Raw genomic sequence first — 21780 nt, 5'->3', positions numbered from 1 at the left:
GAGCCCAGAATTGGGCTGAAAATACTTCTTAACACCATGTTCCAGGTGGCCCATCACAATCAATCAAAGTAGGCAGTTAAGAGAACACCTAATTGCCAACTCGAATCTTTTCTTTCACTATGGATTATTCAGACATAAATTAGCTTAGCCTAATTTAACATGGCATAGCCTTAGACTTCCCCACTTATGTCCCAGCTTAACAACTGGCGCCTGGTAACTGATTGAAAGCTGTTAAATCACTCTTAATAAATACTCACTTTGATGAGTGTGTTGCACTGACCATCATGTTCAGAGATCTGCTACAGTTCCCTCAATTTGCTGGCACTTGAATGTCTCCATTATATCCACACTGTTCTTTCAGTCCAGAATGCCCTTTTGGTCTCAGCTAGATGTATCTTTCTAAAAAGGAATCTGATCACATGCCTGAATTGCTTAAAAACCTTGACTGGCTCCCTGTTTATTACAGGATAAAGTATACATCTGTCAGCATGCCATAGAGGACCTTCTGTGAGCTGCCTCTCGCTTATCTCCTCATCCATCTCACATTAGACCCCTCCCTCCCTTATACCCTCCAATGCATCCATGTCAAACCATTTTCAATTTTCCAGTCATCATTCCTCCATACTTTTGTTCAAATTGTTCCTGCTTCATGAAACTTCCCACTAATACCACCTGCCTGGTAATGTCTACTCATATATTTCAAGACTCAGTTTAAGTTATCATCTTCTCTTTGAAGATTTTCATGGCCTAAAAAATGACTAATATGACTGATAAATCTTCTGAGTTTTGGGGGAGACAAATATCTATGGGTCTCTCACATTTCTGTTCATCAGCAGAATGACTCCCTTTGTTTCAGACTACCTGTTCAAGGCTGTTTGAGCAAATAGCCTTGGAAGACAGTCTCTTTCTCCACATTAGAGGACAGGTTTGTTTATTGTCTAGTATAATCAAGATAATGTGTCTCTCCAGGGCAAAGGGCAGGTATGTCTACTGACCTTTATAAAAGATACAGGTTCCCTAAGCTCAGGGTTCCTCTCCCATAATTCAGTGTACTGCACGTGCAGGCATTACCTGGCCCTATGTGCAACACCTAGTAGGAACTGGTGCTTGGAGAACGGGCGGAAAGCCTAACAATCTAGCTACCACTATTGTCATGAAGAATATATTCTTTTGTCTCTGATCTTGAAGACTCATGTCTTCTGCCAACATCTGTGAAATTGTGGCAGGTTAATGAGATAACAGGAAAAAATACATCTATATTGGTCATTACGCTCGGACTCTGACACATAGCTCCTAAAAACCCTTGTAATTTCCTGAATGATAAGAGCACTAGGAGCATCTTTTTTATTAGAACAAAATGAGGGGACTCTGGCTGGTCTCCTGCATGGCTTTTGGTCACGAGAAAGACCAAGCCATGATTAGAAGCTTGAAATTTTTAGTCTCCCCCCCCCATTTCTGCTACTAGGGTGAAGGACTAGTAAAGGAGTTAATAACTGATCATGCCTACATGAGAAAGCCTCCATAAAATCCGAATAGTATGGGGTTCAGGGAGCTTTCAGGTTGGTGAACACATACATATACCAGGAGGAGATGTACCCCAACTCCATGGGGACAGAAGTTCCTGTGCCTGGGACCCTCCCAGATTTTACCCTATGTTTCTCTTCATCTGGCTATTCATCTGTGTCCTTTATCACATCCTTTAATAAATTGGTACACTTTAGTAAGTGTTTCCCTGAGCTCTGTGAGCAATTCTAGGGAATAACCAAATCAAAGGGGGCTGAGGTCCTGGGAGTCACCAGTTTGTAGCCTGGGGACCTCCTACTTGCAATTGGCATCTGAAGTGGGCAGTGGTTTCGTGGGACTGAGCCCTTAACCTGTGGACTCTGATAGTATGCCCACTTAGTGTCATAATTGAATTAAATTTTAGGATACGCATCTTGTGTCACAGAGATTTGTTAGCTGTGGGGAAAAGTCCCCATACATCTGGTGTCAGAAGTGTTGTAAGAGAGTAGCAGTGTGAGATTAAAGGAGAAACACAGGAGGGAAGAACTGGGTATTTATCCAACTCACAGGGTAAAATATCAGACTCTTCACAGTTCTTGACAGTGTTGCACTTGAACTCTGTAATACTTCCAGCAAAAAAATATCATTGTATTACACTTATCAGATAACTACTATGTGATAGATACTGCAATTTGACCCTGAGGACAGAAAGCCAAAAAGACATGCTCCTACATTCAAGGAGTTTATACTCCAGTGCAGGAACAGGACACAGACAATTAAATTCTTCAAGATAATTTATAAGCTGGCACTTATAAAAACACAGAAGACAGAAAACATAAGCCTGTTGAGGAGCTGAAGGAAGACTTCAATGAGGTGGGTATTACTGCCACATAGATGCAAATTCTAATTAACAGAAGTCCGAAATCTGTTCTAATTATCTCCTGGTGTGTAACAAAGGATCCCAAACTTAGTAGTGTAAAATAACAACCATTTTATTATGTTTGTTGGCTTGTGGAATAGGAATTCAGAGAGAACAGAGCAGGAACAGCTTATCTCATCTCCATAGGTCTTGGGCTTCATCTAGAAACACTGCAGAAATCTATAAATGGCTATGAGTGGCTCAGATGCCAGAGGAGTGGAGTCATCTGGAAGTTTCTTCACTCACGTTCTGGTGCTTGAGTCAGGATGACTCTAAGCCTGGGCTCAACTGGGACTGTAGATAGGAGGATCTACACATGACCTCTCCGTGTGGATTGAGAGTCCCACAGTATGGGAAGGAGGCTTCTAGAGAGTGAGTATTCCAGAAAAACCTGGAGTAAGCTGCACAGTTCTTGTGATCTAGTTTTGGAAGCCATGTAAGCATCATTCTGCTATAATCTCTTGGTCAACGTAGTCATCAGCTCACAATGTAGTCATAAGGATTCAAGGAAATGAGACATGTTTATCACATCATAATTGGAGGAATTTCAAATAACGTGTGGCCATATTTTAAAACCTCCAGAATGTGTTTGGAAAATTATAAATAGTTCATTACCATCAAAGGATAAAGTGCCACAGGGAGATGCATCTGAACAAGCAGGCAAGGCTATATGTTATGCAGGGCATTGCTGACCTTGAAACCCCTTAAAAAGAAGCTTAGATTTTGTCCTATATGTGATTAAACTCGTTACCAACATCACTACAGACAAGGAGAAACGTTTAAGAGTTTTAAGTAGTAAAATGATTCAAGATTCTAGCAAAAATGCTGGCACATGGCAAGCTTTGGGATAGATATTTTTTGGCTGCAAATAATAGAAAATGCAATTCAATCTGGTTTAAAAAATAAAGGTAACTTACTGGTTCATGTAAGAAAATTCCCCAAGAAAGACCGTAGGCATGGCTTGAACTAGTTTCTTATCACTAGGGCTCCGGCTTCATTTCTCTGTGATTTTCTTGGCTCTGCCCCTCCCTGTGTTCACTTTATCCTCAGACTGCATTTCCTCGTGGAGCAAGTACAACTTTAATCATTCTAGGTCTCATATCTGCATGCCACACCATCTAGAGGGAGAGAGAACACCCTTATTCTAACATTAGAACCTCAGATTCCCTGTAATTGTTAGGATTGGGTCAAGTGTTGCATAGGAACTAACCTATGTGTCAAAGGAGATGGAACGGTTCAGGTCACATGTTTTATCAGTAGAATCACAGGGATCCCAATGTGGAAATAAGAGGCTTGTGGAAAGGAGAAAGAGGGAAATGAATGTTGATGAGTAAAGAACAAGTGTACAGGTTGGCTGCTTTAAAAATTTGCTAGACAAGCAAATATTTTTCAGCATTAATGACACTTGTGGCCAAACGTGATCTCGCTGGTATATGTGCAAAGGAGGTGGCTGAGACAATACGATACTGGTAAAAGGGTACTGATGTCCAGAAAAAGGGATAGAGAGAGACGAAGTGAGTGAGTGTGTGAGTGATATGACACCTTTGAACTTGTCCTTCCTTGAAGATGTAAACTGAGAAGCTCTGGTATATGCTCTTCCTCTCTAATAATTTCTAAAATTTCCCATGACCTCAGCTCTCCACCTAGCACAGCTGTAAACCCATTCTTATCCATCTTTTGGCTACCATTTTTCTTACAAAGACAATTCCCTTCAAGGTCACCAGCAACCTTTGGTTTGCCAAATTCAGTGGGCATTTTATAGACTTGTTCTTACAGGACTGGCTGCTGTATCTGAAACTCTAAATCTACTGAAAACTCTCTATGACCTGGATGTCTGCAGCACCACGCTCTCAGAATTCTTAAAACTCTTCTTTCTTTCTGGTTTCTCTGTCCTGGTCCAGAGCCTTAATTATGAGTGTTTTTCAGAGACCTTTCCTGGTTTTTCTGCTTTTCTGACTCTAGCCCAGCACTGTCCAGGAGTCATGACACATGTGGCTTTTGAGCATTTGAAATGTGCTAGTCCAAACTGAAATGTGCTATAAGTGAACATACACTCCAAATTTCGATGACTTCATATTAAAAAAAGGAAGGTAAACTCTCTCATTAATTTTTTTTATATTGAATACATACTGAAATGCTAACATTTTGTGTATGTTGGGTTAAATAAAATATATTATCAATATTAATTTCAACTATTTCTCTTTAGTTTTTTTAAAACGTCATTGGTTCTTTTTTTCTTCTTTTTTTAACTTCAGAATTGAAAATTACATATGTATTTAAAATACATTTCTACGGGACAGCACTACTCTAGACTCTCTCTGGGTGATCTCATTCAGTTATCATAACTTCTCTCAAAACTATCTGAATCTAATCTCCCTTCTTCCTTGACCTTCAGACTCCTATATTCACCTGCTGGCTTGGCATTTCCATATGGATAACAAGTAATAACAGCAGACATCTATATTTATGGCTTTCTATGTGCCAGGCACCATTCTAAATACTTTACACATATTAAGTGATTTATAATCTACCTCATCTCTGTGGGGTAGGTATTATTATTACCTTCTCTTTTACAGATGAGGAAACTAAAGCACAGAGAAGTTAAGAAATACGTCCAAGTTTACACGTCTAGTAAGTGGTGAATACCAGACACAAGGCAGTTCAGCCCATTCTCTCTACACCATGCTAGAGAGCCTCCAGCTAGCCCTCACACACCCAAACTCCACCTGTCTACACTGGTGAGCCTTCTTGCCCTCTGCTAACACTTCCAGGTGAGCTTGGCCAATGAGAGATCCCAACAGGAGATCAGAGGGAGAGCCCAAAATGAAGTCAGTGTTTAGCTCTCTTCCTTCACCTCCCTGCAGGGCTGCAATAAACTGGAAGCGTCCCTTGTTCCTTGATGGAGGTCACAGTTGTCAGACAGCCCTGTCTCCAGGTTCCAGTAGCCTGTCCCTCCAGGTCTTCGACTGATCACAGCATTTTCCCCCACCCCACAATTGTTAGTCTCAAGGGGCTACTTTATTCTTCATGTACCCACATCTTTGTAAATAACTTAACTACTAAACCCTCCTCAAACTGCCCAACCTGAGCAAGATTCCTGTTTCCTGTGGGGACCCTGACCAAGACATACACGTTCCTTTTTCTGTCCTCTGTAACTTAGTTTGTGGGACCCATAAATATCCAGTGACCTAAGCTAAAACCTGGGAGTCATATTCTGTTTTATCCTCCCCTCCCCCATACCCAGCTCCTACATCTAACCTTTACTAATTTTTTTTTTTAAGATTTTTATTTATTTATTTGACAGAGAGAGACACAGGGAGAGAGGGAACACAAGCAGGGGGAGTGGGAGAGGGAGAAGCAGGCTCCCTGCTGAGCAGGGAGCCTGATGCGGGGCTTGATCCCTGGACCCTGAAATCATGACCTGAGCTGAAGGCAGACGCTTAACGACTGAGCCACCCAGGCACCCCTAACCTTTACTAATCTTGGTAATTTTGCTTTGTAATGGTACTGTCTTCTTTAGGCCTTCACCATCTCTCCTTGCATTAGGGTACCAGCGCCCAGTGAGTCCTATTCAAACCCAGCCTCGGTAGCATAGCCAAAGTGAACTCTTGAACATGAAAATTTCAGCAGGACCCCCCCCACCCCGCCAACCCATCCTTGTTTGAAATGCTTCCATAGGGGCACCTGGGTGGCTCATTTGGTTAAGCATTGACTCTTGGTTTCAGCCCAGGTTGTGATCTCATGGTCATGGGATCAAGCCCTGCATCAGGCTCTGTGCTCAGTGCAGAGTCTGCTTCAGATTCTCTCCCTCGCTCTCAAGTAAATAAATAAAATCTTAAAAAAAAAAAAAAAAGCTGGGCGCCTGGGTGGCTCAGTTGGTTAAGTGACTGCCTTCGGCTCAGGTCATGATCCCAGGGTCCTGGGATCAAGTCCCGCATCGGGCTCCCTGCTCTGCGGGGAGCCTGCTTCTCCCTCTCCCACTCCCCCTGCTTGTTTTCCCTCTCTCGCTGTGTCTCTCTCTGTCAAATAAATAAATAAAATCTTTAAAAAAAAAAAAAGCTATTGAAATGCTTCCATATCTCTATGCCTCCAACAAGCCCTGCTTCCTCTCTAAGACCTCATCTCATCAGTGTCTGCCTGACAGTTCATCCTCCAAAAGCAATAGACTGCTCATGGTTCCAAGCTCACACCACTAACACATTGTTTCTCATCTCTGTGCCTTCTCAGTTTGCTTCTGCTCACCACCTCCACCCCTACCTACTGCCAGCCAGGCCAACTTCTACTCATCCCACACCACTCTGTCTACGGCGATAACTGAAGTCCTCCAAACAACATCCCTTCACACATGCATTCACATGGCTTATTCTGGGTAAGGAGTCTCTTTCGGTGCCATGTGAATGCCATTCTATAGCACTTTACTGTACACTGTCTTTTCATTACAGCTTTATATGTCATTTCCCCTTGAAGGAGGCAGACTCTGCCACCTCAAAATATGCTCTTGACATAAGGATTACTTTGAGCTAAAGGCACTTGAAAAACAGCAGGTGCAAGAAAGACACCTACCCTTTCTTCCTGAAAGCAAGAGATAAAAATCTCATATGAAAGATGTCCTCCCTATACCAAGAAGAAAGACACATTCTCCTCACCAGAGGTGAGGAGCTGAGGCAGAGAGAATTCTGTACAAACAGACCTAATTAAAATACACTCTTCTTTAGTCTTCCCATATATTTTAGTTACTTTTCCACAACTGCCTCTCTTTGTCAACCTAATATATAGGCACTTAGGTCTTGCTATTTCTTTGGGTCTTCATTTCCTTATGAGAGCTCCTGTGTCACATAAAACTTACATTAAATGAATTTATATGCTTTTCTCTTATTAATCTGTCTTTTGTTCCAGAGCCCTAGCTGAGAGTCTAAGATGAGTAGAGGAGCCAATGTGCTTCCTTATACTCCCATTCACCTTCACATCCCCAAGCCTAGCCCAGCGCCCAGCATTTACTACATGCCCAGCAAATGTTCTGTTGAATGATTACTATATATATACATAAATACATATATACACACACAGAAAATGAAGTCACTAACAAAGATATATAATTTCTACAATGTAAGTCCAGACTCAACTTTTCCCACAATTTTATGGCAATTCCAGGAAACTGTCCTTCTGAACCATCTAATTCACTCTGTATTTAAAGACCCAACCTCAATTTGTGTTGAGTACTTCAGGCCAATGTTTCTGCACTGGGCACCAGTAGAGACATGCGCTCTGCCCCTTACAATATTTAATATTTTTCTTCTAGTCTTTTCCCCTAAATTGTTTCCTATGGGGGATTTCTTAGCTTTTTCCTGAGCAGTCTGCTTTTGTATGCAGAAATCCTTCCCTCAGTTTTTTGTTCCTTATTTCTAAAAGTACCCCTTTATTTTTTCTCTTTCACTAAATTTGAAAACTTGTAGTGCTTGATCCACTGCTCATCTTACTGACTGTATTCCACATTTTCAAAGGCACCTTATTCTGCTTTCCAAGATGGCATTAAAAAAAAAAAAAAAGATTTATTTATTTATTTATTTTAGAGAGAGAGCACGCAAGCAGGGGGAGGGACTGAGGGAGAGGGACACAAGCAGACTCCCCACTGAGTGGTGAGCCTGACATGTGGCTCGATCCCAGGACCCTGGGATTATAACCTGGGCCAAAACCAAGAATTGTATGTTTAACCAACGGAGCCACCCAGGTGCCCCCCAAGATGGCATTTAACAAGCCGACTTGACCATCAGTCCTGGTATAGAAAACACTGCAGAGGAAGGGATCATTCTCTAGGCAACAGTTTTATAGCACTCTTTATCTCCACTTCCACCCTAGGCCCACCCAAGGAAAATTGATCACGTCCTTTAAAAAGTCCTAAACCAGAGAGATTATTTATTTTTCAGGGTTCCACCAAGTGTCTATCTTTTTTGCATTTTCAAGTTATGGTTGGTTTTCTTCTCTTTTTTTTTTTTTTTTAAGATTTTATTTATTTGAGAAAGAGAGAGAGCACACATGAGCGAATTGGGGAGGGGAGCAGCAGAGGGAGAGGAAGAAGCAAACTCCCCACCGAGCAGGGAGCCCCATGTGGGGCTTGATTCTGATTCCAGGACTCCGGGATCATGACCCAAGCCAAAGGCAGACGCCTAACTGACTGAACCACCCAGGCGTCCCTCTCTCTTTTTCTATGTTAAAGGCCCCAAGTAACAATCTACATGGAAGATGAGAAGGGAGAATTCGTAGTTCAAAGTTACGTTTTTTTATATTCTTTACTTGTCAATAATTAAAATCTTAGCAGATGAGGGGATCTTTTAGATTTTCCTATAAATTAAAATTATTCTAACTATTTAAGCTATTTTTCTAGAATAAATCTCCTTTAGAAAATTGCAAAATTTTTAAAAGATTTTATTTATTTATTTGAGAGAGAGTGTGAGCGAGCGACAAAGAGCGAGAGAGCACGAGCCTGGGAGGAGTGAGGGAAAAGCAGACTCCCCGCTGAGCAGGGAGCCCAATGTGGGGCTGGATCCCGGGACTCTGTGATCTTGACCTGAGCTGAAGGAAGACACTTAACTGACTGAGCCACCCAGGTGCCCCAGAAACTGCAAATTTTTATTATATTTTTTTAAATAACTAGAATTCCACTTGGAAGCCATGTACTATTCTTGGGTTTTCACCTTCCCCCATGTCCTTCCTTACTTCATTGGTCTGTGAGTAAATAAAATGTGCAGAAGCAGACACAAATCCCAAAAGAAGTGCTGTGTTTCATGTCCTACCCAGGCCCTTCAGTCTCCTTCTGAGTCAGATTCTAGCTAGTCCACTAAGCAATGGCAGCTACCAAGATCATTGGCCAAATATAAATATACTCTTTCTTCAGGAAAAAAAATAATCAATATTGTTATTCTACCTTATTACATTTATGTGAGAAAATATCCCATATGACTATTGACTTAAATAAAACACTTGACTATCTTTTTACAAGGAAATAACTTACAACAATTACACCTATGTAAGCTCTTGTTCCATATACAAAATGCCTAAAGTGAATCTGATAACAAAAGCTTCAGATGTCCTTCTGTGGACTCCTTAGTCAGGCATAACTTAAGAGGGCTAACTCTAGGGACGCCTGGGTGGCTCAGTCAGTTAGGCGTCTGCCTTCGGCCTGGGTCATGATCCCAAGGTCCTGGGATCAAGTCCTGTATCAGGCTCCTTGCTCAGCAGGGAGCCTGCTTCTGCCTCTGCCTGCTGTTCCCCCTGCTTGTGCTCTCTCTCTCTGACAAATAAATAAATAAAATCTTAAAAAAAAAAAAAAAGAGGGCTAACCCTATGCTCACCAAGATTATTTATCCTGTAATTACACTGAGCTAAGTTTGTTATGGCTGTATTCCTGGAGTTACAAAGATATGTAGCAGCAGGGTTGCCATGATGAGCTGGTGACCCACACAGTTGCATAAGGACCCCCCACTTGCAAGAGCCTTGTGTGCCCAATTATGATCTGCTGCTGCTATCTTGAAATTTATTTTTTTTCTTTTAAAGATTTATTCACTTATTTTAGAGAGAGAAAGAGACAGAGATAGAGAGAGCGTGAGTGGGGAGAGGGGCAGAGGGAGAGAATCTTTTTAAGCAGACTCCCCGCTCAGCGTGGAGCCCCACTCGATCTCACAACCCATGAGGTCATGACCTGAGCTGAAACCCGGAGTCAGAGCCTCAACCAACTGAGTAACCGAGGTGCCCCTGAAATTCTTAATTTTTGAACAAGGCACCCTAGTTTTCATTTTGCACTGGGCCCTACAAATCATGTAGCTAGTCTTGCTGGGAGATAGGAACTACGAAGCACAATTTGGGGGAAAATATACTTAATCCTCTACACATTCTTTTCAGGGAATCAGGTCAACCACACTCCAAAAAACAAAAGGATTCCCTTTCCTCAACTTGGTCATTTTCTTTACCTGGATCATTTTATATGAAGATGAATATAGTATCCTAAATAGAGTAAGAGAAGGATCAGAAAAAGGAATAATCAGGTGAACTTATTTTTTATATTAAAGAAAATGATACTATTTTGGTGGGAATAATGCAGTTAGTGACTTTTTTTAAACTACAGATCTTGGGATCTTTTAGATTCCATTTATATATACAATGGAATATTATGCAGCCATCAAAAGGAATGAACTCTTGCCATTTGCAACGACGTGGATGGAGCTGGAGGGTATTACGCTGAGCGAAATAAGTCAATCAGAGAAAGACATGTATCATATGATCTCTCTGATATGAGGAATTCTTAATTTCAGGAAACAAACTGAGGGTTGCTGGAGTGGTGGGGGGTGGGAAGGATGGGGTGGCTGGGTAATGGACATTGGGGAGGGTATGTGCTATGGTGAGCGCTGTGAATTGTGCCAGACTGTTGAATCACAGACCTGTACCTCTGAAACAAATAATACATTATATGTTAAAAAAAAAAAAGATAGTAGGAAGGGAGAAATGAAGCGGGGGGAAATCAGTGGGGGAGATGAACCATGAGAGACTATGGACTCTGAGAAACAAACTGGGGGTTCTAGAGGGTAGGGGATGGGGGGATGGGTTAGCCTGGTGATGGGTATTAAAGAGGGCACGTACTGTATGGAGCACTCGGTGCTTTACGCAAACAATGAATCATGGAACACTACGTCAAAAACTAATGATGTAATGTATGGTGATTAACATAACATAATAAAATTAAAAAAAATAGATTCCATTTAAATACAATATAAGCCTAAGTCACTACAGAAACTTAGAGGGGAACAACTGCATAAGACTGCTTTCTTTTCAGCACTTAAATTTTGATAAAGACTTAAATTTATTTAAATTGTAGGGAAAACTTTTTTTTTTTCCAGAAATTTGATATTGATGAATTCATTGTGTTGGTTCCTATCCCTGCTCTACTCTGAGAGGCAGTAGAACGTAGTGTGAAAATCAAGGTCTTTTTTTTTTAAGATTTTTATTTATTTATTTGACAGAGAAAGAGAGGGAACACAAGCAGGGGGAGTGAGAGAGGGAGAAGCAGGCTTCCCGCAGAGTGGGGATCCCAATGTGGGGCTCAATCTCAGGACCCTGGGATCATGAAGTGAGCCGAAGGCAGACGCTTAACGGCTGAGCCACCCAGGAGCCCTGAAAATCAAGTCTTAAGGACAGATGGATTTCAAACCTAGCTGAATTTCCTTGAGCACATTCCTTAAAGACTCTGAACCTCACTTTCGTGAACTTTAAAACTGAGTGCCTAAGGGCTCAGTATGTTAAGCATCTGACTCTTGATTTTGGCTCAGGTCATGATCTCAAAGTGGTGGGATCAAGCCCCGCATCAGAGTCTGTGCTCAGCATGGAGTCTGCTTATGATTCTCTCTCTGTTCTTCCCCTCCCTCCTCTAAACCACCCCCCAAAAAAACTGAGTGACTAATACTCACCCCATTGGGTTGTTGGGAAAATTAAACAAGATAATACATGTAAAATATGTGCCAAAGTATCAGGATTTCAATCCACTGCTATTGTTGTTGTTGCATTGTTATTAATATTATTCCTCTCTCCACTTCTTGTGGAAGGCCTGTCTAAAATGACCTCATCTAAACAGTCAACAAAACAAAGAGGCAGCCTACAGAATGGGAGAAGATATTTGCAAATGACACTACAGATAAAGGTCTTATTTCCAAGATTTATAAAGAACTTCTCAAACTCAACACCCAAAAAACAAATAATCAAGTCAAAAAATGGGCAGAAGACACGAACAGACACTTCTCAAAAGAAGACATACAAATGGCTAACAGACACATGAAAAAATGTTCATCATCATTAGCCATCAAGGAAATTCAAATCAAAACCACATTGAGAAAACTTACACCAGTTAGAATGGAAAAAATTGACAAGGCAAGAAACAACAAATGTTGGAGAGGATGTGGAGAAAGGGGAACCCTCTTACACTGTTGGTGGGAATGCGAGTTGGTACAGCCACTTTGGAAAACAGTGCAGAGGCTCCTCAAAAAATTAAAAATAGAACTACCCTATGACCCAGCAATTGCACTACTGGGTATTTATCCCAAAGATGTAGTGAAAAGAAGGGCCATATTCACCCCAATGTTCATAGCAGCAATGTCCGCAATAGCCAAACTGTGGAAAGAGCCGAGATGCCCTTCAACAGAGAATGGATAAAGAAGATGTGGTCCATATATACAATGGATACTCAACCATCAGAGAGGATGAATACCCAACTTTTACATAACATGGATGAGACTGGAGGAGATTATGCTAAGTGAAATAAGTCAAGCAGAGAAAGTCAATTATCATATGGTTTCACTTATTTGTTCTAGGGGGGAGGGGGTGGGGGGATGGGTTAGCCTGGTGATGGGTATTAGGAGGGCACGTACTGCATGGGGCACTGGGTGTTATACGCAAACAATGAATCATGGAACACTACATCAAAAACTAATGATGTATTGTATGGTGACTAACATAACACAATAAAATTAAATTAAATTAAAAAATAAATTCCACATAAAAAAAATAAATGACCTCATCTTTCTGTGAGCTTGGATAAAGTAACATCTGGGTGCTGCAATATATCCTCTTTTGTGAAATGGTTGTTAACCTAGCATAACATCTAGGAGGTACACACACTCAGTAGACAATACCATGAAAGTTGGATTTGGTTCAGGACTTTGGGAATGTGTGGCACACATCAGGAAATGTACATACAACTCCTCCAAAGTAGCCCTCATCTCTTACTTTAGTGTGAACTGTATTTGACTTTTTTAAAAAAGGTTAACTTCCCCGACCATATATCAGAGATAACCAAAATACTTTCAGGTCTCCAAGCATTTTCATGCATTATCTCATTTTATGAGGTCATGCAGCTGGAAAATGACAGTCTGGAATCCCGACTCTAAATCTTGTGATCTTTCTTCTTCATCACCTACTTATTCTATCAAATATTGGGATACTCGTTATAGTCCTGTCTTCAGGAAAATTACTTGTGCAAGATTACTTATAATAGGTAAAAGCACTCTCTAGTCAAGGGTCGTTCAGTGTTTAGAAACTAAGCCCCCTCTTCCCCAAGCTGGTGTCCCTGTGTCATAAGTTTGTCAAACTGGAGAGAACAGGATCTAGATTGTGAATACAGAGGGCCATACCCAGAGTCAATAGGGACTTGGAAAGATACATTTTCTTGTGTTTCAGTCCTATCTAAAATCAGCTCTGAATTTATGTAATGGTATTGGTTTAAGTTTTTAATTTTATTTATTTTTTTTATAGATTTTATTTATTTATTTGACAGAGAGAGACACAGTGAGAGAGGGAACACAAGCAGGGGGAGTGGGAGAGGGAGAAGCAGGCTTCCCGCGGAGCAGGGAGCCCGATGTGGGGCTCGATCCCAGGACCCTGGGATCATGACCTGAGCTGAAGGCAGACGCTTAACGACTGAGCCACCCAGGCGCCCCTAAGTTTTTAATTTTAAAAAGACCTTATTATGTCCTTATTAGCAAGCACCAAAAAGAGCAACCTATCTCCATGGTAAAAGCCCTTGTCTTCTTATAAAATGTTCCCCATGGTAGAAGTACTTGGGAGGGATTTGTCTAATCTCCTCAGTGTTCTGTCTCCCTGTTCCAGTCCCATGCATTTGGCCCCAGTCCTCACTTGATATGAAACCCTGTGCTTCAGTCCAAACTCACCTTCTTCAGGTGACCTTAGGGCTGGTCAGACAGGGCCTGGGAACTCTCACAGGGCTACACTCCTTTAGATGTTTATTCTTTCCATTGATAACACCTGAGTGCCTCCTCATCTCACCCTTCCTGTCTCCAACAGGCCCATTGGATATGGGCCACATTTCAAGACAACATTCCACATTATTTTCTTGGTGGTCATCTGGGGAAAATTCACTCTTCCCTTCAAGCCACAAAATTATGAGAATGGCAGACTGAGTTCTCGTCACAGGTTTAGTTATAGCTCCTCTTTCTTATATGCTAAGCATTGGCACAATTTGTATAAGGGTGGTAATAAACATAAACCAGTCATGTGAAAACCATTGCTGCCTAGGTCATAAAACTTCTGGATTTTATCCTTTAATTCTCTAACTGACCCCTCTAGAAGCTTCCATATGGAATTTTTTTTTTTTTAAATTTAGTTATAGAAATAGAGTTTTGACCTCCTCTGGTATAAATGAAACAAGAAGATATTATACTTCCCTTTTTTATCTTGTTGCCAGCAAGCTCTGAGATGCTATGAGAATAATAGCAACTCTTGTGGTTAGCATATTTGCCTCTTCCTTTCCTTTGTTCCTCTTTTCCATTTTATCATCTTTTAAAGTTGGTTCAAGTAATTTTTGAAAAAGGTAAAAATAAACCATTACATATATATGCAAGGAAAGTTTCGAGTTTTCCAAAGGTTTTCAAATACACCCTCAGAAAGAAAAGGATTCCAAATATCTTGCAGTATACTTGGGGAATAAAGAGGCAAATCAAACCTATCTCATCCTCAAATCCATAACCTGGAGTTGTGGTTTTCCAGAATTTTGTCTCAGTAGGTCTGGGAACAGGCCTGAATATTTGCATCTCTAACAAATTCCTAGGTGATATTGATGCTGCTGATCAGGGACCAAAATTTGAGAACCCAAAGGAACGTCTTGTCCTATTAGAGAGACACATAAGTAAAAAAGATATTGATATAAAGTCTACTTGAATAAAGAGACAAAATAAAGGAGAATAGATGGTAGATAACAAGGAGTAACACAAATATTGGAGAGTATAAAAGTCCAAAAACATGGGGAAGCCAGAGACCTGGAGCAGACCACAAAGCTTTGGAAAAGGAGATGAGGCTTGACCTAAGCCTGAGATGAAAACCAGGTGGGGAGGGCAGGTCAATTGGGGCGGGGTGGGGGGGTGGAGATCTGAACAAAGTCAGAAAGTGGAATTGTTGGCAGTGTGTCTAGTGAATGGTGTCCACAGAATGAACTATCCAAAGAGCTCAGTCAACATTTGTTGAATAAATGAAGAATAAAGAAATCTGATCTGTGGAAGCAACAATTCTCCTCCAAGTAACATGGTATTGGTTTAAGTTCGGGGATCATGGAGATGTTATCAAGGAAGGACTGAATTATGAGTTTTGAATATGAAATCAAGGAAATCAAGAGGTTCTAGGTTTTTAAGCAATGAGAATTCATTGACATTTTAGGTTGACTTGAGTAAGAATTTTCAGAACCTAGTATAATGATATTATATATGTAGGTAAGTAGGTATTATATATATTAATACTAACAATTAGCAGGGCACCTGGCTGGCTCAGTGGGTAGACATGCGACTCTTGATTTGGGGGTTATAAGTTCAAGCCCCACATTGAGTGTGGAGATTACATAAAAATAAAATCTTTTAAAAATATTAATTAGTTAATATTAATATGTATTATTAATTATATTATTAATTATAACAAATTAATATTGATATTATTGTTTTCTTGTGGCTTACTGCCCATAAATCAACGCAAAGGAAGAGAGACATTTCAAATGAGGCCTTAAAAGGAACGGGTCATAGACTGGTAGATAAAGAGGAGAAGAGAAAGCCAATCCGAGTCCATATTTTCAAGTCTGGGTACAAAGAAAGAAAAAAATCACTAACATAAGGAAATGTGGAGTAGAGGGAGGTTTGGGAGAAGAGATGATGAGCTTTGTTTTAAAGTAAGATACCAGAAGTGGGGTGGGGATTGGGGGCAGGTGTCCCGTAAGCAGGAGAGACGGCAGCTTCAGTTTGCTGACAACACAGGCCTGAAAACGTGGAGATGTTCTCATGGAGGTGACACTCCAGTCATAAGAAAGGAGGTGGTAACCCCCATACCACCCTTCCTCCCTGACCCCCCTCATCCCGATGCATCTCCCTCAAGCTCTGACAGCTCTGGTAAGTCACGGCCGAAAGCCTTGCCTCAGTCCTATGTCCTGGGCTGTAGGGAGCCTCACCTCAGTTGCACAGAACCACACTTGGCGGACGGGCTAGCTCTAGCCTGGGTCCAGAGGCCCAAAGGGCTTCGACAGACTTCCCAGGGCCTGGAACTCAGCAGCCAGATCCCACGGCAACCCTGGCAGGCCTCGGCTAGCAGCAGTGGACACGACAGAAGCAGAGCCCTCTGTCACCACACCCTGGGGGCAAGTCCTGCCAAGAGGGGGAAAGATCAGGCCAGGGCTGGGGCCCAGGCAGGCAAGCAGTTCCTGCTAGGTTTTGAATGCAGTTGGAGGCAAATCAGAAGATGTTACTCTAGCCAGCAAGGCCAGCAGGAATGACAAGGCAGGGGTGATGGCAGGCACTGAGGATAGTTCAGGGATGAGAATCCCCAGAGGCCTTCTGGTGAAGAAGGCTGAAGGGAATCCAGGGGAGGGGAGAATGAAGAGTTCCTTCAAGATTAGAGAAGCGGGAGGAAAGAGAGGAACGTGAGAGCTAGAGGCACTTTTTTTGAGAATGGTAGGATTTGGCAAACTGGAGGCTCCAGGGAAATGCCGAAGGGGTTAGTTTGTCACCAGACCAAGAAGACTAAGATTATACACAGTGACTTAGAGCAAAGTGGGAGAAAACAGGGTCCTCAGAAGACTTAAAAAGTGCAACAAAGGAAAAATGAGTATTCCTTCTATCTTTGAGTTGAAGAGGATTTAGTGCATCTACGTGTATGACAGATCACCATGCACAATTCCCGTGTGCTACGGACTCTGAATCAGCATATACCTGTCGTACAAACAGCTTTCCAGGTGTTCCCAACGTTCAGCCAGTTTGGAGAACAGGTACAGTGGCTACAGAGCAGGTAATCCGATTCAGGGAGCTGTTTGGTCTTCCTGCTACAATAGCAGAGAAGCGCGGGAGACAAACAGGAAAAGTAGAACCACAGGGCCTTGTGGGACCAAGGTCATGATTTGCAGGGTAAAAAAATGGAAAGCAGAATGTTGAAAATTTGGAATGTTTCAAGACTGGGGGTCTGGAAAGTAGCAAGGAAGCCCTGATCATTAAGTACTCCAAGGTAATATAATGGTAAGATCAGGAGGAGGAAATGGGACACAACGAAATTTGCAGTTTGAAATTGCACTTTGGAAATGGCCTGAGAAGAGAGAGGACTGATTTGCTCATTAAACCCATGTACCTGTGAAAAGTTCCCGAGTGCCCACTATGTGCCAAGTACAATGTGAGTAGTTTTATAGTCATAATTTTATTTAATCATAATGAAGACAGCATAAGGCAGGCATTATCACTATTTTCCTGGGAGCAACTTACACTCTGAAAAGTCAAATACCTTGCCTAGATTTCCAATCCAAGACTGTGTTCTTCCTATGATGTGGTCCTGCCACCACAGAATGTTCTATGTTCCTATCCTGTTTCTGAAAACTGTGCTCGTGGAGATGGTCTGCCTGATAGCCTTAACTCTACTTCTGCAGCTTGCTGGGCTGGAGGAAAACCAAGATGGATCATAAGGAAGGCACGATGTGATTTATCACACTTTCTTTTATGACAAGAGGGTACAGTGCTTATTGCATTGCAATAAAGGGAGGAATTAAACAAATGCATGGGTTACAGTATTGCTTTCTTCTGTACTAAGAAATATGGGAAAAACAAAAGCAGATTTTGAACTCTCACCATGTTCTGTAAAGACATATTGCTTTAAAGTCAGAGTGAGTCAGCCAAAGAGAGGTCATTCTCAGCTTTTCCTGAAGCTCTGTTTTCTCAAGCATACTCCCAAATATTAGATCCTTAAAAAAAAGAAAAGGGGGTTTATGATGTCCAAAGTAAACCAGCCAGAGGCAAGAGTAGCACTCAAATGTCTTTTTAATCATTACTTCTTTTCCTCCTACTTCTCAGCACGTAAACCTAACTGCCAACCCACCAGGTGGTGGTGACAGGCAATTCAATAACTTCAATAAAGTAAGGACATCAATATCATCAATGTATGAAAATACCTAATTGTTGCCCAAAGGAACAGAACATCACAATGAAATCCTGAAAATAATACTTTTAATTTTTAAAAGTTTATTTTTGGAATATATGTCTATGTGTATAAATGTGTATGTGCATGTGGATACCCATACACACACACACACACACACACACAAACTTTTTTTTTTTCCAGTTCTACCATAGAACGAGTGGTCTGAAAAAGTACTACTAGCATAAGGTTACCTTTCCAATTTCAGAGGCAGCAGTGGTCAGGAGGAAAAGAGAGGATCTCTGTCAAGTTTGGGTGTGACCTTGGGTCTCTGTATTCTTTAAGGACCAGAACAAAGGCATGTGCAGGGCCAGGCAGCCTTGGTTGTGTTGGCAGTCAAAGTTCGACATGCCCTGTTTTCATCCTCCCTGGATAGGACCAGAGTGCCAGGTGTGATTTTTTGGTTCTCTGCCCAGGTTTGCAGGAATTGAGCGTGGTGCCAGTCACATTCAGTCACGGCCAGAAAGAGCATCCTGATCGTGAGCATATTGTACTGAGTCAGAGGAGGCCGCAGCCAGGCACAGAGCTTTGGAAGACAAGAGAGTTCCATCCAGGCACTCTTTTAGGGATAAGGTAGAATATCTTTGGGGCTCAAAGGAAAAAGTCTTGATTATGCTTTACCCTGGCAAAGAATAAAACTATAATTTTTGCACTTCAATTGCATGTGTCTTTTTCATAATGCTAAATCCCAAGAACATTCTTTGCCCTTCAGTTTTTGCATGGGTAGCCTTTAACATGGGAAACTGGACTATTTAATTGATCTTATGACTTCTTGAAGTACTATCATTTCCTTAAAGGAAAGAATTAAAGGAAACCAGTGTTCTGCAGACCATCCCATCACTAACAATGTTGCTGTTGAAAAAATTGACTGATCCTTCCTAAAATGGGTACTTGTTCATTCAAAAACATTTCTCTTCTTTTAAGTCTTTGGGCAATTAAAAAAAAAAAAAAGAACAGTAACCCATATTAAAATGATTAAATACGAGGATGTTTACTATTATAGAGACAATGCTTCAGAACTAAATAAATGTAAAAGCGAAACCTTTACTCATTGTGAAAGAATAATCGTGATGTTTTCATTTTGAAAATATATTCTGCAAATGAACTTCTCAAAATATATTCTTTAAGTCCTCAAGAATGTATGACTATGGAAAAAAATAATTACCTTTTCAACTTGAGAGGAGGAAAACTGTTGGAACAGTTTAGGTAATGCCTATCCAATAAAAAAAAAAAATGTTTCTTGGACCACAATTCATTCTCTAAACCTTCAAAAGCCTATCATTTATCATTAATTTTGAAATAAAACAGGAAATACCTGTACTAAGAGAACCTTTGAAAACAAGCAGAATAATTGGCAAGGAATATTTTGGGAGGCACTGACAATAATGTAATGCCTGGATTAGTCTTGCAAAAAAACATGAAATTGTAGCTGGGAGGCATATGTAGCTAAAGATTCAGCATTCCAATGCTGAGCATTGTAACTCAGTTCTCTTCATATTCTGACATATTATTTAACAAAAAGCACATGGAAGATGTTCCCAGAACCCAACTGCAGAGGTCCTTTGTGAATCAAACTTCCACTGCTGGGACAGAGCTCACAGATAGAATTGGCATAAAGCAATTCAAGGGCTATGGTGCCAGATAGTTTTTGACAACAAGTAAAAACACTTTTAAAACATGTTATGTGTGGGGTGCCTGGGTGGCTCAGTCGGTTGAAGCATCCAACTCTTGATTTCGGCTCAGGTCATGATCTCGGGATTGTGAGATCAAGCCCTGTGTTGGGCTCTGCCTGCTTAAGATTCTCTCTCTCTCCCTCTGCCCCTCCCCCACCCAGAGGCAGGGAATCTGTGTCAGCTCCTGCCCAGGGTTCTAGGGCCAACGCACGTATTTGCAATAAGTACCCAGAAGAAAGCTACCCTTTGCTTCCCAGAAGCCAGTAAAAGTCTGCCAAACTTCATGTCTGTGGATCTCACTTCAGGGGCACGTAGAAATCATTTTCTATTGACGGTTTCCAAGGGCTGAAGCCAGCAGCTGGTGCTTCCATGCCTTATCAGATGACAGATTCCTAAAAACCATCACAAAAAGATAAGCCATATCTGCCTGGCCTTTTCTGATCAGGGCTTTCAGTTATCCGGACTCTCTCCATACCCTCTGGGTCTCTAGGATTGTATATCCTAGCTGGCTGTCAGGTGGATGTCCCGCTAGCCCCATTTCCTGCTTTTCTCTGGCTGGACCCATTTGGACAGCCTTGAGTACACCCTTCCTCCATACTAGGAAGGCTCATTCTCTCCCAGCCTGCCATTCTGAAGCCTTGCCTTTACTCTGTTCCTTCAATTTGGAACCCTCCCCACCAAGAATTGGAATCGAAAAATATACTGGATTAATCAAGGTGCAATCTTTCAGCTTCTCTCATAGACAACTTCATCTGCTCCCTTTTTGTCCCACACCCCAGCAATCTCCTTCCCTTGAGCCTCATGGCTCCCTCCCTCAACCTTAGCTGCCAGCATATCTTGTCACCATTTAGGCCTGTCCTCTTACTCGTCTCCTGGGACCTGAACACAGACCATCTAACACTCCCCTAATTCCATATTCCATTTTCAGTCTTGGAGCTAGGAATGATATGCCTTAGGTAAAGTGTCAGAACCGCTACCTTCCACCTTCATGAGCGAGTGGGTGGAAGAAGAAGACCACACACGATTCATGCTCACTGCTATAGCAGACAAACTCAGTGGATGCAGATAATCAAAATATATGCCTTGCTCACATAACACCATGGGTTGACAGCTGGCTTTTCCTCTACATGGAAACCCTGAGACAAAGGTCCTTCCATTTTGTGGCTCTCCTATCTCCTAGGGCTTCAGAGTTATGTGTATTCAGCCCACTGATGGGGCAAGAGAGGATGGAGAACACAGCACTACACACACGCACTTCTTAAATGTCTTGGGTGGAATCACATTTTCACCTAGATGCAAGAACCTGGGAAATCTATGTGGTCCCTGACCTGGCAGCCAGTTGTCCAGGGACAACTCTGCATCATGGAAGTAGACATTGTGCTGTCTCTGCCACAGACAGTAAGCCTCAATTGCCTGCGTCAAAAAGCTTCCACGCTAAGAAAAAATTAGTATGTAATACCATTAAGATAGCTTTCTCCAAACAGACCAAATAGTGAATAAAAAATATATGTGGAGAAAGAATGGGAAAAGAAAGTGGTTTGAGAATTCTCAGAGTATTTTATCTATAGTGCCCCTTCCTCTTACATATAACAGTATACATAGCTGTATGTATCTGATTTATCAATCTCCTATAGTTAAACATAGATAATTGAGATACGATCTTATGTAACTGGTTTCTTAACTGCCTGTAGCTAAACACAC

The 21780-nt window shown here is 41.5% G+C and overlaps 1 protein-coding gene across 1 annotated transcript in view; it reads right to left on the bottom strand.

Moving 5' to 3' along the window:
* LOC123849663 (uncharacterized) overlaps positions 1–21780 on the bottom strand; it is a 55508-nt gene that overhangs the window by 8980 nt on the left and 24748 nt on the right. The window lies entirely within an intron of this gene.

This window comes from Mirounga angustirostris, unplaced genomic scaffold (assembly GCF_029215605.1).
Source record: "Mirounga angustirostris isolate CCGP_5_RB_7025 unplaced genomic scaffold, mMirAng1.0.hap1 SCAF_15, whole genome shotgun sequence".
Classification (NCBI taxonomy): domain Eukaryota; kingdom Metazoa; phylum Chordata; class Mammalia; order Carnivora; family Phocidae; genus Mirounga; species Mirounga angustirostris.
This window is presented reverse-complemented; position numbering and strand designations above follow the sequence as displayed.